Genomic DNA, 18,654 nt, shown 5'->3' on the forward strand with positions numbered 1-18,654 from the left:
GAGCGCGCTCGGCGCTGCCCTCGGAACGGGTGGGGACTGCAGCGCACTCGCTAGCGCGCGCAGAGTTAGCTGCAGGGTTACAAACAGTCTCTCCCTGCTCCCCCGGCCTGAATTAATGTGTTACTATTTTGGGCGCGCCAGTGTTTCCAGGGGAAACCTAATGACGCAATGACGTCAATGCAGGTCAGCAGCGGACTCTCCGAGAGGGCGGGCGGGCTCCCGGCTTTCAGGCTCCGAGCAGTGTACGGGCGGCAGGTCGCCGACGAGGCGGCGCAGGCGGCGGGCGCGGGGGCCAGGGAACCCCGGCCAGGACCAGGGACCAGAGGGCGCTCGCTCCTAGCGCCCGCACCCGGGTAACTTCCCGCCGCCCGGGACGGAGTTTCTTTGCTGCCCACGGACAGGAGGCGGCTTGGAGGGCACGCGGGGTAACCCGCACTCCCACCACACCTGTATCCAGGGGGACCAGAGGAGCCTGCAGGTCCGGACTCGCTGAGGGAGCTCCACGCGGGGCCTCCCACGCAAGGTACGCGCAGGTCCTCAGGGTGTCCCCAGCATGGGGGAGGGAGACACTCGCGCTCACTGCCGTCCACACTCCTCTAGTCCGTAACTGGGAGTCTGGGGAAAGGAGAAGAGGTGTCGGAGGCCTAGCCCCTCCTCCTGTCTCCCCCACCCTTCTGAGCGCAGGAGCCGCCTCTCCGCTCCTCTCCAGCACCTTATCGGGTCTCAAGCTACAACTGGGCCTTCCCAGTGGCTGTGCCTCCCTTGGAGGTGCGTCTGAGTCCGGGAAGCTAGGTGGGGAGGGACATCCAGGCCAGACTTGGGGATGTGAGTCTGGAGTGGGAGCCTCAGCAGCCTGGAGGGGGGAGCCGGTGCCCGTGTGCAGGGCGCGTGTATGGGACTGCTTGAGTGTGCCTGGTGTGTGCGTGTTCTGGGGCACGCCGTGTGTCCACGGAAGTCTGCTGTGCGAGTGTGTCAGTGCCGTAGGTGTGAGAACGCCTCATCCACCCCTCCTTGACCTGTAGCTGGGGTACCTTCCAGGAGTGTAGGGGGGCAGCGAGGGACCAGCCCAGGTCCAGGGTCTTTTCCCTGATCATCTGCCACAGCTGGCCCAGATTGCACCCTACCCCCAGCCAGGCCATGACCCGCTTTCACCAGAGCTGGCTGTAGCTTCGGCTAGAAGCACACTGCTAAAGCTCAGCCTGCCTTCTCGCTCGAACTCATTTGTGCCCTTCTCTCCTTGGAGGGTGAGTAGAAGGGGGAATTCATTTCCATCCACTCCTTCTCACTGGGGCAAGGCTCAGGCTCGCGACCTGCTCTCCACCGGCTCCGCTGCAGCCCTCGTTTTCAGCACCAGAGTGCGGACAGCTCCACGCCCGCCCTTGCGCCGCCTCTTTCCTCCCAGCACTGAGTGCCTGGCCTGGGAGTGAGCACCCACTGCCCGGGCCTCTCTGGCTTCCAACTAACTCCTGAACTCGACCCTAAACCCTCCTACCCCACCGTCCTCAACACACACAGAAGTCTGGCCCTTGCCTCCCTATCCCAGACCTCTATCCGGAAGCTGGAAGGGGTAAAACCAACCTGCAAAATCTCCGAAGCTGACTGGCAGGCATCACTGCTTTGTGGCCTGGCTTCCTCCAAGGAGTAGTGACTCTGAACAGAGGCTGCTAAGGCCCTGCCACAAGTTCCCCTTTCCCACTTCAGTTTATTAAAAGTAAATAAAGTCAGATTCCTTCCCCCAAAAGGCAAGCCAGCCTTCAGACGGCACTGGCAGGGTCCAGGGCTTTCTGGATTCTCAAAACACAATTCATGGCCCCTAGTATCCCTTTCCAGACATCCTTACAGCCCCGTCAATTCCTCCTTTCCTAAATCTAGGCCTCACCTAGCGGAGGGGCAGTGGGGATGGATACTTCCCACCTCTCTACCTCCCCCAGCAGTCAGAGAGGGTTCAGCTGAATGTCATGGCTTTGGGGCTCTGGATGCAGTGAAGTCTGTGTGAGTTCTCACCAGAGCTGTGCTCCAGACTGCCCAAGAGGCCCCCCAAAGTAATTTTTGTGGTGGCAGAGCTCTGTGTAGACCACAATCGTTGGACTGTGGCCACACAGAGACCTCTGAGATAGCCCCCACCCCTCCCCCCGCCATGTGGAATCCAGGACACAGCAAATGTACCTGTGGCTCTGTGGCTCTCTCCACTCGTGGTTACCTTTGGCTACTGAAAGCACCAGAGATGGTGCTGGAATATTGTCTCAGACACCTCTCTCCACCTCGCTCATGTGTCTCCTTACTGTCCTCCCAACTCCTCCAGGAAGAGCAGACTCAGGGATGCAGGAAGGAAGCCAAGGAGAAGTCACCTCTCTCCATCCTGCCACGCCCTATTTCACAGACCTTTGGCAAGCTGGGGACCATGAACCTCTTTCTCTACCTGGAAATCAGAACATTTTTCCTCCTCAGATATTCTCCTCTCTCAGGTAGCAGAGATTAGACCAACCTTGTCATATCTGACCCAGGGGCAGATCCAGGCGTTGTCTTTGTCCTACTGAACCTATAGCACTAGAGGGGGTCTGGGCTTAGGGAGGAAAGTGCCTCTTTACAGAAGCTCTGGGACCTGGAGTGAGGTGTGCACACTGTCAGCAGGAAGTGGCCTTTTCTCTGAAGAAGCCATTGTTCTGCTTGCTTCTGAGCTATCAGAGTGAGGAGAGAAAAATCCCCAGGCTAGGGACAAAGGAAGGAGAGACAGTCACCCCAGTCCAGTGGCACTTCCTTCTCGCAAGGTGGAAACCTAAGCCCAGCTCCTACGGCATCCTGAGTTTCCACGGGTCTCAAGGGGAGTCAGGAAATGGCTGTTCTTCCAGAGGAATTAATTTTTATGACAGAGCTGTGTGTGGCAGTGTGGGCAAAACATGCAAACAGCAAGGGGGTGTGGCTTCCGCAAAAGGACAGTGATCCCTACCCTGCACCCCAGGACTTTTGCAGCTAAAATTTGGTCCTCTGGGAGTAGCAAATTGACCACCATCTGCCTAGCACCACTCCTGGCCACCTTCCATGCTGCCTTGGCTCCCTGGCTCCCTGGCTTCCTTCTGTGCTCAGTTAGGTAACATCTGGCTGTGGCCTCAGGGGAAGGCTGGCCAAGGTCAGGCAGATAGAGGGATGTTTGCCCCATGGGTCTGAGCCTGGCTTGTCCTCTTATGTGCACAGTAGGGACCTGGAGAGGAGAGCCAGGGAAGGTGAAGGGTCCTACCCTGCAGGAAGCCTGCACGTGACATTGCACTGGGTGTGGGGGACAGCCCAGGTCTCTGATATTGTCCTCGCCTGACCACAGGCATGATGAGCCAGAGGGGCTTCTGGTTCTACTCCCCCGGGTCAGGTGCTCTGCAGGGAGCTGGACTGACTCAGCACCATTCCCCATACAAGGGGCCAAATTCTCCTTTTGGCCCCATGCTGATCGTTTAGCAAGTCTTTATGACGAGCCTCATTTTCTCCATCTGCGTGATGGGGATTAGCTGAAGCAGAGGTGGTCCCCACAGCTTGAGGGTCGACTTGTTCTGAGGGTGACTTGTTCTGTGGGTGCAGTAGCATCTGAAATCAGAGAGAGCCAGCTCCTAAAATATCTGGGTTCCTGAGAGGCTCAGGGTGCCTTGGGGCATGGAAAAAAGCGGCCCTACATCCACTGGTAACTTTCCTGCCTCCTGGCCACGGTCAGCCTCTCCCTATGGATGGACGCCCAAGTCCCATCATAGCAGCGAGAAATCAGGGACTCACTGCTATTAGAGAGGTACCCACGGGAAGCATGTGTGAGGAAATGGCTGGCCAAAGTCACACAGCTCTAACCCTCAGCTCAGAGCTCTAGCTGGCAACCCCCAAACAAAAGACAGAAGAGCTAAATGGAAATAATCCTAAAGTTTAGTCTTAGCGCCAAGAAGCTCAGAGTATTCCCTTCCATAAAGAATCTTGTAGAAGCCTTCCGATCACCTCACTGTCCATCAGGGGGACCTCTGGGCCTGGGAGGGGCTGAGACAAGGTCCAAGTGAGCTGGGACAAAGTCACTGTGTTTTCTTCACTATGCAGAGCTTCCCAGGAAACATGGATCTCATGGCCAAGGCCAGCCTTTGGATTCTGCAGCCCTCAGAAGCGAGACTAGGAGGGTGTCCCCTCAGCAAAGGGGAGCAACCCCCAGGCACAGCGCTTCGGCTTCACCAGAGGCCGCAGGTCACAGGGTTGGCACTGACAGTGGGTTGGGGGGCAGGGATTAAACCCCATCTCTCCTGTCTGTGTGACCTTGAACTAGTACTTTCTCTACACAGTGAGAAAACAGAGATAAAGCATCTGCCCCAGCCCCTCACAGGCACTAGTTAGTCTGATGAATACTGTGAAGACAAGTGTGTCGGGCGGGTGGAGGGCTATTGACCCTAAGAGGCTGAGAAGACCCCAGCATGCTGTCTACCCACATGCTGTCTGGCCAAGCTCTGTTGTCAAGCTCTCTCAGCCTCTCTCTGTGCCTGGAAGCCAAGTACCGCATTTGGGAAGACAAGGAAATACAAGTGCGCTAAATATCATGAGATGGTCAGACATACAACACCTGACAGTGGCACGACGAGACTGGCAGCGGTTTGTTAGTCACATACACTCACAGCCTGGGGAGGGGTGCGGGGGGGACACCGCATGCCTTGCAGGGTCACATGGCAGCCGCACCAGGGTTGCACTCAGGAGCTGCCCTTGGGAGCGGAGCAAACCAGCGGGGGCTGCGTAGTACAGGCTTTGCAGTGATAAGAAGGTGGGTGCCCCCTGATTCTTGTGGGAGGTTGTGATTGGCTCATTTGAATAATTTCTTGGGCTGGCAGGGAAGTGAAACCCATTAGCTGAAGACTGGGAAGGGTGCAACTGGGGGAACTAGCTGGGTGGGGAGACTTCCAGCTGGATGGGGGACATATCTAGAAGGAGCAGGGAACTCACAGTTAGGCTTTGGGGATGCAAAGATGTCAGGGCAGCCCTTGAAATTTTAGGCCTTATAATACAACTACTGAGGTCCTGTGCCCCATCTCATTTCATCTGCACGACACCCAGTAAGAGAGTTCCATTTCACAGATGAGGAAACTGAGGCTGGGTAACTAGCCAAGACCATCAGATCAAGCTTTGTGCCCTGGTCTCCTGACTCCATAGCTTATGCTCTCCCTGTGCTGTCCATCAGTGAGAACATCTACAAACTACAGCTACTTCTCAGACACAGTTTGTGGGGCTGGCCCAGGCAGCCCCGCCATCTCCAGATGCCCCAGGAAAACCCTTTACATGTTCAGGACAGGATTCTCTGCAGCTTTGCTTCTGGTTGGGTTCTAACCAGGGAGAAGCAAAAGCCCTCTATGGCTCCTCTTTTTTTTTTTTTCTTGCGGTACGCGGGCCTCTCACTGTTGTGGCCTCTCCCGCTGTGGAGCACAGGCTCCGGACGCGCAGGCTCAGCGGCCATGGCTCACGGGCCCAGCCGCTCTGCGGCATGTGAGACCTTCCCGGACCGGGGCACAAACCCGTGTCCCCTGCATCGGCAGGCGGACTCTCAACCACTGTGCCACCAGGGAAGCCCCTATGGCTCCTCTTGATCCTAGACTGTGGAGCTGGGGAGGGGATTTGCACATTAAGCCATTGGCATTTCTCTTCTGATGGTCAGGCTGGGGACAAGGTGTGGGGCTGAGCTGACCACACTGAGGGGGGAGACCTGGCCGTCAGCCCAGCTCCTCACGCACTGTGTGGCTTCCGTCAGACTTGTCCTTCTCTGGGCTCAGACTTCTCAGCAGGAACCAGAGGGGGTTGGCTGAACTTGAAGGCTCTCTCAGTTTTGTTGTGCTGCGAACCTCAAAGACTCTAACTGTGGAATGCAAAGCTCCATCCTTGCAGGTAGAGACTTTTTAAAAAAATGTTATCTTTTTAAATTAAATTTACTTATTTAGTTAGTTAGTTATTGGCTGCATTGGGTCTTCATTGCTGCGCGTGGGCTTTTTCTCATTGCGGCAAGCGGGGGCTGCTCTTCGCTGCGGTGTGCGGGCTTCTCATTGTGGTGGCTTCTCTTGTTGTGGAGCACGGGCTCTAGGCACGTGGGCTCAGTAGCTGTGGCTTGCGGGCTCTAAAGTGCAGGCCCAGTAGTTGTGGTGCATAAGCTTAGTTGCTCCACGGCATGTGGGATCTTCCCAGACCAGGGCTCAAACCCGTGTTCCCTACATTGGCAGGCGAATTCTTACCCTCTGAGCCACCAGGGAAGCTCCTGGTAGAAGCATTTGAAGGCAGGTGGCAGGAGGGCATTTTTGTTCCCTTAGAGTTGGGGAGAGTGACGGTGACTTAGTTCCTTGGGGTGAATAGATGCTGGGATGCTGGAAGTCAAGACCCTCCCCCAGTCCTTAGCCCAACCAGGGTCTCATGTGCCTCAGGGAATTGGCTGGGCTTTTTCTGGAAGAGGCCTATTTCCAGAAGATGTTCTAGGGACAGAAGAGTTTGTGTAATTTAGTTTTTGAGAAAACCAAAAAAGTAAGCTGTCTGGTTTTCAGAAACCGGAAGCCTCCAGCGCAGACCCAGCCCAGCCAGACAGGCCTTTCCATCCAGGCCTGTCTCACAGGAGTCCTTGCTGTTCCTTTTAACTCCTCCTTCCTTTCCTGGCGGGTTGCTGGATTTATCAAATAAGCATGCAGGATGCCCAGTTAAATTCTAATTTCAGATAAATACAGGCAATTTCAAGATTCCCTGGAACCGGGGGCCAAGAACCTGTACCTAGCTCTTCTTCACACCTTGAGGCTCTGGGTTTTCTGCTGCTTCCAGAGATAGGAGTGTGCCAGCTCGGTCCACGGCCTTTGTATATGCATATATGATGCTGATAAAATAGAAAGTAATAATAACAGAAGCCAAGGAAGCTGAGCCCAAGCTCAGGCAGCCAGAGGTGGGACGTGCTGGTAGGATGCCAGTCTTGAACCTACTTTTTCTGTTCCTTTTGTACCCTTCTTGCAGCAGCTGCATAGATTTGCAGAGACAGCTCATCAGAGAGGAGCTCGGTGCAAACCCGCAGGCTCCTTGCTATGGGTCAGGTGGCAGCGCCGCGGTGTGCGCAGAGAACAGCGGGTGCGCCCTGTCACTGAGCAGGGCCAACCAGCCCACTGTGCAGCATCCAGGCTGCAGGCCAGAATGCTTTGCAGGGGTTGCATTTGATTCCGCCTCTCAGTCTGGCTATGAGTGCAGGTCCTTGTGACATCCCCTCTGGTGGCCTGGGCTGCTACCAAACCATCTGCTTCCTAGCTGGGCCTGACGGAGACTTCCCTCAGCGATGGGCCTCGGAAGCCAAGCTGATAGGTGGGGACGCAAGTGGTGACCACATATTAGAGACGTGCAGACAGGCTCCTGCGTGGGCAGCTTTCCCAGTTCCATTCCCCATTCCATTCCAGAAGGCTTAAAATTAAAAATTGGGGTAAGGAGGGCGTGTATTTTTAATCGTATTTCAGTGATGAGGCTAAATTAACCTCTCCAAAATTATACATAACTGGAGAGCCAAGACTGGGGTCTGATTTCACACCTATTCTGTATCCTGGACATTTTATCCCTCAAACCTGCAGCCATTCCTCAGAGCCAGAGCCTGAAAACAATGAATTGCAACACTGGCTGCATATTAGAATCACCCGGGGGCTTTAAAAACATTCAGGTAGGGCTTCCCTGGTGGCACAGTGGTTGAGAGTCTGCCTGCCGATGCAGGGGACACGAGTTCATACCCCGGTCCGGGAGGATCGCACATGCCGCAGAGCAGCTGGGCCCGTGAGCCATGGCCGCTGGGCCTGCGCGTCCGGAGCCTGTGCTCCGCAATGGGAGAGGCCACAACAGTGAGAGGCCCGCGTACCACAAAAAAAAAAAAAAAAAAAAAAAAATCCAGGTCCAAACCCCAGAGATTCTGATTTAATTGATCTGGGTGGGACCCAGGCTTCAGTAGGTGATTAAAAGCTCCCCAGATGATTCTAATGAGCACCCAGGGCTGTGGTTCATCACAGGCAAAGTCAGAGGTGGCACAGGTTAGGAGTTCCCCAACTTTTCTGCACATAGAATCACCTCGGAATCTTTAATAATACTGCCACCTGGCTCTCTTCCCCAGGCATTCTGGTCTAGTGTGGCATGCACCCTGGGCATCAGGATTTTTTAAAGCTCTCCAGGTGATTCTAATATTCAACTAGTTTGGAAACCATTGGCATGGGATAGGGCCTGGTTTCTCTGAGTGTGGGCTGTCGACAGCAGCATCAGGATCACCTAGGAGCTTGTTAGAAATGCAGAGTTGGACTTCCCTGGTGGCGCAGTGATTAAGTGATTAAGTTCATGGAGTAAAATACTGCAGAGAATTTTGGAGATGAAGATTGAAAGCTGGATTTGGTCATTAGATCACTAGTGACCCAGTGGTCGCAGTGGTGTGTGGGTGGAGGGACCAGATTGTAGTGGGCCTGGGGTATTGAGAAAGAAGACACACAAAGTGTAGATTCATCTCCAACGTTGGTGGGAAGAGAGAGGGGAAACAGAGAGGTAGTTTAGAAAAGAAGTAGGACAAAAGGGTTTCTGTATCCTGTTTAGGTTGGAGAAGATAAGCCCATTTCTGAGCTAAGAGGAAAGAGTTAAAATTGGTTAAAGATACAGGGGGGCTTCCCTGGTGGCGCAGTGGTTGAGAGTCCACCTGCCAATGCAGGGGACACGGGTTCGTGCCCCGGTCCGGGAAGATCCCACATGCCGCAGAGCGACTGGGCCCGTGAGCCATGGCCGCTGAGCCTGGGCGTCCGGAGCCTGTGCTCCGCAACGGGAGGGGCCACAACACTGAGAGGCCCGCGTACCGAGAAAAAAAAAAAAAAAAGATACAGGGGGAGAGAAGATAACTATCATCCAGCTGGGAGGAGGAGATGAGATTCAGAACAGAAAGAGAGGAATTCATCCTGAAGAGGAGAGGGATGTTAAAAGTAGCCCCCATCAATGTTCCCTGTGTTCTCTGGCTGGAGCAAGTCATCTGCGGACAGCCAGGAGGAAGCTGTGGGCTGAGCAGCCGCAGGAGCCACGAGAGGTTCCGGGAGCAGAAGAGATAGAGCCAGCCAGGTGGGAGATCCCCAGCTGCAGGGACCCCAGCAGCCTGCACTGCACTGCATTTTTTTTCCAGCCCCAGTGGCCCAGGAGGTGAGGAGTATAAACGTGCTGTTTTCCTTCAGGTTTGGGGATTGGCTAACCTGAGGGGCAAGTAAGCAAGGGCACCCAGGGTTCTGTGAAGAACACCGTCGATGCCATCATTTTAGGTCAAGTTTTCCTGCCATTCTCGTAAAGGTCAAATGCAGGGGCAACACCCATTCAGTGAGCCTCCTTCATGGGGCTGGGGGCTAATGGGACTGCCAGTACCTTGGCTGAGCCAGATATGTTTGGAAAGAGGAAGCCCCTACAGATGCATGAGGCAGAGGCAACTCTGTGTCGCCCAGCCCCAGTGGCTCTAGAGATGGGAATACCAGACTCATCTGCCCTCCTGCTGACTCTCCAGCTCCTGAGGGAATCAGAGGGTCCTAAGAGGGCTGGAAGGAACCTTAGCAATCACCCAGTCCAATGGTTTGGCAGCAGTGACCCCTGGGGATATTTTGGAAATACGGGGAGGGGGGAGGTTTTTGATTGTCACAATGATTAGAGGAATGCTACTGACACTTAGTATTAATGCACGAGACAGTCCTGCACGGAAAAGGTTTGTCCCACTGTCCATGGCTTTCAAATACCTTGCCAAGCAGCGGAAAGCTGTCCACAATTATCTTTGAACTCTGGCCTACATATAAACATAGTTGAGTTTGCTAGGAATGTTTCTGTATATAAACCAAGGGAGGTTGTACTTCAGAACGTCGCTAAGAGCTGTGTATTAGTTTGGAAAATCACCTCTCTGAGAGCAAAGATCCCACAGTCACTGAGCCACTGAAATAACATATCTGTGTCCATCAGCATTTGCACTGGTCACACATAGATGCAAGCATCTCACAGTTTCATCCTATTATGCATTACCATGCTTGAGCATTTACATGCTGAAACACATATTCCTATATTATAATTGTGTCATTCTAATTTTTATATGTCAGGGAATTGTATGGATTTTTTATTGAATGAAAGATTCTTTAAATTCTATAGTGCTTTACAATTTTCAAAAGTTTCACACACATGATTTCATGTAATCCCATAGTAACCCTTTTTTCCCCACCCCAATATTGCCCCTCCCACTTTTCCCTCTCCCCAGTGGTAACCACTAGTTTGTTCTCTATATATGAATCTGCTTGTTTTTTGTTATATTCACTAGTTTGTTGTATTTTTTTAGATTCCACATGTAAGTGACACCATACAATATTTGTCTTTCCTTGTCTGACTTACTACACTTAACATAATGCCCTCCAAGTCCATCCACATCGCTGCAAATTTTATTCTTTTTATGGCTGAGTAATATTCCATTTGTGTGTGTGTGTGTGTGTGTGTGTGTGTGTGTGTGTGTGTACACTACATGTTCTTTATCCATTCATCTGTTGATGGACAGTTAGGTTGCTTCCATACCTTGGCAATTGTAAATAATGCTGCTATGAATGTTGGTGTGCATGTATCTTTTTGAATTAGTGTTTTTGTTTTTTTCAGATATATACCCATGAGTGGAATTGCTGGGTCATATGGTAGTTCTATTTTTATTTTTTTGAGAAACCTCCATACTGCTTTCCACAGTGGCTGCAACAATTTACATTGTATTGATTTTTAAAAAATATTTTTAAGTAGGTTTTAATCTTATTATTATCTTATTATTTTATTTCAGCATAATAAAGAGGATACTATCAACCATTTGTTATAAAAGAGGGTGCTTTAACTCCAGTAGAGTTAGAAAAGAGTCGAGTCTAATCCCTCAATGAGTGAATTCTCTCTACAGCAACTCTAATGGCTAGTTGTCCAGATATGCTTGACCATTTCCAGGGCAGGGAATTCATCCCCTCACCAGTAGTCTGTTCCATCATCAGGCAGCTGGCTGAGCTGAGAAATGAAGAGATGGCTTGCATATAAGGAGCTGAACCTGTCGTTGAATAACTTCCCCCTTCACTAGTTCTACTCTGTCCTCCGAGGCCACTTCGAAAGTGTCAGTCCTTCTGCATGAGATCTCTCTGATATTTGTATGTGGCCAGAAACCCCGTGTATATCCCCTCTGCCCCCTGCTCACTGTCTTCTCTTCTCCAGACAGAATGTCTGCAGGCCCCTCATCATTCTGTACATGACATGATTTTTGTGCCCCTTTATTATCTTGGCCAAGCAGACACTGTATTAAGCATGAGGGCTTCAGAGAGACCAGCAGGTTCCATTCTGTTCAGAGGATACTTTACAGACTGCTGACCTAAGCCATTCACTGTGCTCAGCTCTGGGCACACAAAGATGATTGAGAAACAGGTATTGTCCCTGGGAGCTCAGCCAATGGTGAAATAGTCATATGAAATGACACACAGAACATACTCTTATCTCCCTTCTCTCCCAAGGCCCCTCTAGACTTATAGGAAGGGGTTATTCTTTTTTAAAGAAAAATACTATGATGAGGAGAGGCCATCAGCAGATAAGAGGTTTCCACAAATTTTTAGAAGAGTAAGAGCAGGTGGAGGTATGGAACTGTCGTGTAGCAGAGTGAAGAAAGAATCGGCTTAGAGAGCTCAGAGAAGGGGATGTGGAAGAGAAGGGACTTATTCACTCCTGAGAACTGGTCCCCGCAGGGCCGGCAGTGGCAGAAGGCAAGAGTGAGATCTGGTATCGAAGTAGGGAGATTATTTGAAAGTCCACTTATATAACTGTCAACCTGCACCACCAAACAAATATTTACAGCCAGGGCTCTAACCCTCAGCCACATGATTAGAGGTTTCTTCTCAGGAAAATGGAGTGGCCCCAGAAAACAGACATGTGAGGGTCCCCACATAATAGCTGGCTCCCACTGAGAACCCAAAGGCCAAACTCAGCTACTGAGAAAACCCCACCCAAGCACACAGAACTCCCAAATGGCATTTCAGTTTCTTATTTTTCAACATACGAATAGATACAGCCAAAGATAATCCACCCCCAAGGAGAGTCTCCGACATGAGACTGAGGGAAACACAGGGAAAGAAGACCCCTGAGAAAATCGAAATAACATAAGGAACAGAAAAGAATTCAAACAAAACAAACACAGCCTCTAATTAATGTCCACAGAGACAGTACCAAAAGGGAAAACTCAGAGGACAAGAAAGTGCTCATGGAAATTAAAACATTGTAAGAGTGCTGCCAAAATAAAATATTCAGTTGAATTAAAGATAAGATTAAGGAAATTTCCTGGAAAGCAGAAGATAAAAATTCAATAGTGTTGGAAGATGAAGTTGAGGAAATAACCCAGAAAACAGAATAACAAGACAGATGAAAAAGATAATAGAAATGAAAAGAGAATCAATCTGGTAGGTTCACATGGGACTAATAGGAGTTCTAGAAAGAGAGAACAAAGAACATTGAGGGGAGGAAACAATCAAATCAATAATACAAGAAAATTATCAGCTCTGAAGTTTAGAGGTCTTTACAGAGTTCCCAAGTCCATACAGGACAAAGAGTAAAATCAGCAGTGTATGTTAACCTAAAATTTCAGTATATCAGGGAAAAAGAGAATAACCCAAAAACATCCAGAGAGAAAATATCAATATAAAATCCCTGTGAACATTACAGAGGCATGAGAATTCTTAATGGCAACACCAGACTCTAAAATGCAGAGAAACCAGACCTTCAAAATTCAGAGGGAAGGGAATTTCAACCCAGAATTCAATACACGACAATTTATCATCATCTAGTATAGAATAAAGACTTATTTTAGATTATATAAGAACTCAACACACCATTTAAGGAAATTATTAATAACGTACTCCACAAAATAAAGGCGGAAGCCAAGAAAGGTGGACAGGAAATTCCAGAAGCAGTGGCTCCCATCTGGAGAGCAGCTGGGAGATGTCCCAGGCCGATAGGTGAGCCCAGGGAGATGCCATCTAGTTGGGAGCCCAAGGAGAAAGGGCTCATGACAGGGGGTTTCCCAAAGGTAAAGTACCTGAGGTGCCAGAGCTTCTGAATAAAGCATGGAGGATTGTTTGAAGGAGATCATGGCAAAAATAAAATAGAGACAATTAGAAAGTCCTGGTAAAGCAAAAACCTACACACACAAAACTTAAACCTTGTACCCTAATTGATTCTGCAATGGCCATGTTTACATTGTCACAATAATATAAACACTAATTAACCAAAGATGGTGATACAACAGGAAAGGCAAGGCATGGGCAGTGTAATATAAGTGAACCCTCATCTGTTATACAAGAAGTATAGATGAGGGCGAGCATATTTTCATATACTCATGAGCCATTTTTATTTCCTCTTCTGTTTTGTGTTTTGGTTATTTTTCTATTTCTATTTATTTCAAACCAAATTCATCATATAGCTTACTGATAAAACCAAAGAAGGATTCCCATTAGGGTAAGGAGTAGTTAGATGAAGTATTAACTAAAGCAGTTAAGTAAGAGACAGAAATGAAGCACCAAATTAGAAAACAAGAAGTAAAATTGTATCATTACTGTAAAATGATATGATTGCATAACTTGAAAACCCAAGAGAATCAATGGAAAAAATTGCAAATAGTAAGAATTCTGTAGGATTGAAGATGCAAAAGTAATATGACAAATTAACAGCATTCCTATATAAAATGAACAGAAGTTTAAAAATACAATGGAGGGGAAAACCAATTGTAATAGCAATAAAGGGTAAGGTCCATTATGAAGAATTCTGAAGCATTGTTGAGGAACATAACAGATGAACTCATCAAATGGAGATGAAAAACTTCTTGGGTTGGAAAATGTTGATCCTAAGTATAACGTTGTTAATTCTTCCTAAATTATGCTTTACACTTAAATATCTGGATAATACCTAGATAATTTTTTTTCTTGAAACCAGACAAGCTTATTCTCAAGTTCATATGGAAAAATAAACATGCATGAATAATCAGGAAATTCTTATAAAGAGGAGTCATGAGAAGAGAGCAGACCTACCCTATGCAAAAACATAATTAAAATAGAGAGGTACTGGAGAATATTTGGTCAGATCAATACAACAGAATAAAGAGCTCAGAAATAGACACAAATTTATATGGGCACTAAAATAAATAGGTCTGGGCACAGCTGGAGACATATCTGGGGAAAAAGTTGACTCCTACTTCTTTACTTCAAAATAATGGAACAAATATATAAAAGTTAAAACTGAAGCCATAAAAGTACTAGAAGAAAATATGGAGCATTAAAATATATATATATTTATAAATATATATATATATAATATATATATGATCTTGGAATAGGGGAGAACTGTGTGCTCATGAAGCAATTCAACAAAAGACTGGCTAAATCAACTATTTAAAAATATACATCTGAAAAAAATATATATACATATACATCTGGGGACTTCCCTGGTGGTGCAGTGGTTAAGACTCCGCTCTCCTAATGCAGGGGGCCCAGGTTCGATACCTGGTCAGGGAACTAGACCCCACATGCATGCCACAACTAAGAGTTCGCATGCCACAACTAAGGAGCCAGCAAGCTGCAACTAAGGAGCCCATGAGCTGCAACTAAGGAGCCCCCCGCCACAACTAAGGAGACTGCCTGCTGCAACTAAAACCTGATGCAACCAAATAAATAAATAAATATTAAAAACAAACAAACAAAAAAACCCCACTCTTCCCCTTCCCCTTCCTCAAAAAAAATATATTTATATATACATCTGCATTGGAAAAAAGCACATATAGACAAGATCAAATAACAAATGATAAATTGCTAAAAGATACTTGCAGACATATATGGCAGACAAATGCCTACTTTTTTCTATAGAAAGAATCACTACATATCAATATAAAAAATGAAAAATCCAATAGAAAAATGGGCAAAGGATGTGAATAAAGTTCAGCGATAAAGAAAAATTCGTTGCTCTTGCACAGATAAAAAGATGCTCAACCTTACTTATAATGAGGGAACTGCAAGTGAAGATTGCAATGAGATGTCATTTTTCATCCATCAAAACTCAACAAAGATCAAAAATAGAATAGTGTATTGGCAAGGGTGGGGGCATTCATGCATTATTGGTGGGAGACTTAATTGGTATAAACCAAGATCTACTGTCAAGTGGAAAAGGCAAGGATAGAACAGTGTGTACAGCATGCTACCTACCATTTCCATTTAAAAAGGTAAACACATATTTTGTATAGATATAGAGGAGCTCTGGAAGAAAGTACAAGACACTCCTTTCTTCCTTCCTTCCTTCCTTCCCTCCCTCCCTCCCTTCCTTCTTTCCTTCCTTCCTTCCTCCTTTTCTTTCTTCCTTTTTAAAAAAATAGAAATAATTTTATTTTTTCTAATTATAAAAGTAATATTTGCTTCTCATAATAAAAGAATCTGAAAAATACAGAAAAATGTTAAAAAGAAAGCAAAACCATCTTCAGTCTTATCACTCAGAAAAATCACAGTTAACATTTTGATGTATATTCTTTCAGATATTTTTCCTGATATATATTTTTTGAAATGGCATCCTAGCTTGCACACTATTTTCAATCTGATTTTTTTCTCATTCAACAGTATCTCTGTCTTCCTATTTGAATGGTCAAAATTTATACTGCTTTCTAAGAGAAACGTATGTATTAAGGACATTTATCTTTGTGTGTCATATCACAAATATTTTCCTAGTTTGGATTTTTAATTCGTATGAGGTTGAAAACTTTTTATTTGGGGGAATTTTCAAACATATATAAAAGAAGGGAGAATAGTGCAATTAGCCTCTGCATATCCATCACCCAGCTTCAACCATTATCAAAATATAGCAAATTTTGTTTCACCTATATCCCTCCCACTTCCCTCCTATTATTTTGAAGCAAATCCCGTATATCATAACATTTTATCTGTAAATATTTTGGCAATATAGTGTCTTTGACATATGGAAAATTTCATCGTTTCAGTAAATCTAATCAAATCAGAAGAAAATAGTCTTCATAAAATCCCAGCACGATTTCTTTTTTTTTCAGTTTCTAATAGTATTTATTTATTTATGTATTTATTTATTTTTAACATCTTTATTGGAGTATAATTGCTTTACAATGGTGTGTTAGTTTCTGCTTTATAACAAAGTGAATCAGCTATACGTATACATATATCCCCGTATCTCCTCCCTCTTGCCTCTCCCTCCCACCTTCCCTATCCCACCCCTCTAGGTGGTCACAAAGCACCGAGCTGATCTCCCTGTGCTATGTGGCTGCTTCCCACTAGCTATCTATTTTACATTTGGTAGTGTATATACGTCCATGCCACTCTCTCATTTCGTCCTAGCTTACCCTTCCCCCTCCCCGTGTCCTCAAGTCCATTCTCTACGTCTGCATCTTTATTCCTGTCCTGCCCCTAGGTTCTTCAGAACAATTTTTTTTTAGATTCCATATATATGTGTGTTAGCATACGGTATTTGTTTTTCTCTTTCTGACTTACTTCACTCTGTATGACAGGCTCTAGGTCCATCCACCTCACTGCAAATAACTCAATTTCGTTTCTCTTTATGGCTGAGTAATATTCCATTGTATATATGCCAGCACGATTTCTTGAACAGCATATTCTTTCCCCCACTGTCTCGAAATGCCAGTTGGATTTTCTGTTCTGTTCCTTTGATCCATCTGTTGACTCTGACACCAATACTATACTGCTGCAATTACTATAGGTTTAAAATATATTTGTTCATATTTGATATGACAAGCATCAGGAGATGCTCTAATTCAGTCTTTTTTTCTCAAAAAATTTCTTATGTATTTCTTCACATTTATTCATCCAGATTAATGTCAGATTTATTTTATCAACTTCAACTCAAAAACTCAATTGAGATTTTGATTGCACTTATGGGAAATTCATGATGAATTTGGGGAAGATTGACATTTTTACAATATCAAGTCTTCTTACCTTAAAACCGAGTATGGCCCTCTATTCATTTGAATTGTTCAGTAAAATGTGAGAACTTTTCTTTATAAGGTCCTGCACTCTTCCTGTTAAGATTTTTTCCCTGATGTTTTATATTTTGGTTGCTATTGTGAATGCAACCCTTTTTCCCATTATATTTTCTAACTGGTTGTTACCATTATGTAGAAAATCTAATATATTTTTCTATATTTCTTTTGTAACTACCTTAATCAACTTATTAATTATAATAATTTTCACTTGATCCTTGGATTTTCTATGAAGTTCATCAGGCTTTTGACTCTTCCTTTCCAATAATTATATCACTTTTTCTTTTTCTTTTATGATGGCATTGACTAGAACTTATTTCCATACAATCTTTCATGACAGCTTGAATCAAGGACATCTTTGCATAGTTACAGGATAATGTTTTATCTTTAAGCATGACATTAGTTCCTGGTTTAGACTTGTACTTTATCCCTTTTGGAATTATCACTCTATTCCAAGTTTACTCTGGGGATTTTTTTTAATGTATACTATATTTTATCAAATGCCTTTTGGGCATCTATCAAATGGCCGTATGATTTTTCTCCTTTAATCTCTATTCCTGAGACAAGTTGCATTGATAGATTTGTTAAGGTTGACAGTCTTCGAATTCCTGCAATAAACTTCACTTTGTCATTTATACTATTATATTTATTACTCTTCTGCTGGATTCAGTTTATAATATTTTTTCCCATTAATGTTGGTGTATGAGACTACAGATTACTCTTGCAGAAGCTTAGCTGAGAAGGGGAAGAAAGAGAGAACCAAAGCTATAGAGACTCAGAATGGAGGAAGTATGTATTTTGAGCATACTTCCTCAGAGTATGAATAGGTTTGTGGGGACATGTCCAGGGGAGAGGAAACACTTGAGGACGTAAGAGAAAGAGGACATAACTGATGGAACAGGAGCCTGTGGAGAGAGCAGACAGTGGAACCAACACACCAGGGGCCGGGGGGTCATGAGCAGGACGACGGGCAGCCCATGCTGAGACTGGAGGGGAAGAGTCCAGGACAGGTGAGAGAGGCCACATCAGTTGGGGCCAGTCATGGTTGGAGGCCTCAGTTGCCATGGCGTCAAGGAAGCACGGTTATCCTCCCGGGTTCATGGGTGAGGGCTGGAGGCATGTAGTGGAAGTAGAGAACGGCTGCTGAGAGAAATGAGGCAAATCAAAGGATTGTCATGGATGCCAGGCCACACTGAGGTTGAAGACCTTGGCTCTGGGGGGCTTCAGTTTGCAAGATGATGTAATTATTTTTTCTAGGAGCGCTATGGGCGTGGAAGGGGACTGTGGGCCCAACGCGGTATTGGCGTTCTGATGGGTAAATGTGGAAGGCAGCCGGTGGAGCTGTGGACCTGGCAGGTCCCACACGTTGGCAACGGGGGTCATGAGGAACTGAGAGGATACACACGACACAGCAGGCCTCTCGGAGAGCACAGGTTGTCTTTTTTTTTTTTTCTTTTTTGCAGTACACGGGCCTCTCACTGTTGTGGCCTCTCCCTTTGCAGAGCACAGGCTCCGGACGCGCAGGCTCAGCGGCCACGGCTCACGGGCCCAGCCGCTCGGGGGCATGTGGGATCCTCCCGGACCGGGGCACAAACCCGCGTCCCCTGCATCGG

This window comes from Mesoplodon densirostris, chromosome 9, assembly GCF_025265405.1.
Source record: "Mesoplodon densirostris isolate mMesDen1 chromosome 9, mMesDen1 primary haplotype, whole genome shotgun sequence".
Taxonomy (NCBI): Eukaryota; Metazoa; Chordata; class Mammalia; order Artiodactyla; family Ziphiidae; genus Mesoplodon; species Mesoplodon densirostris.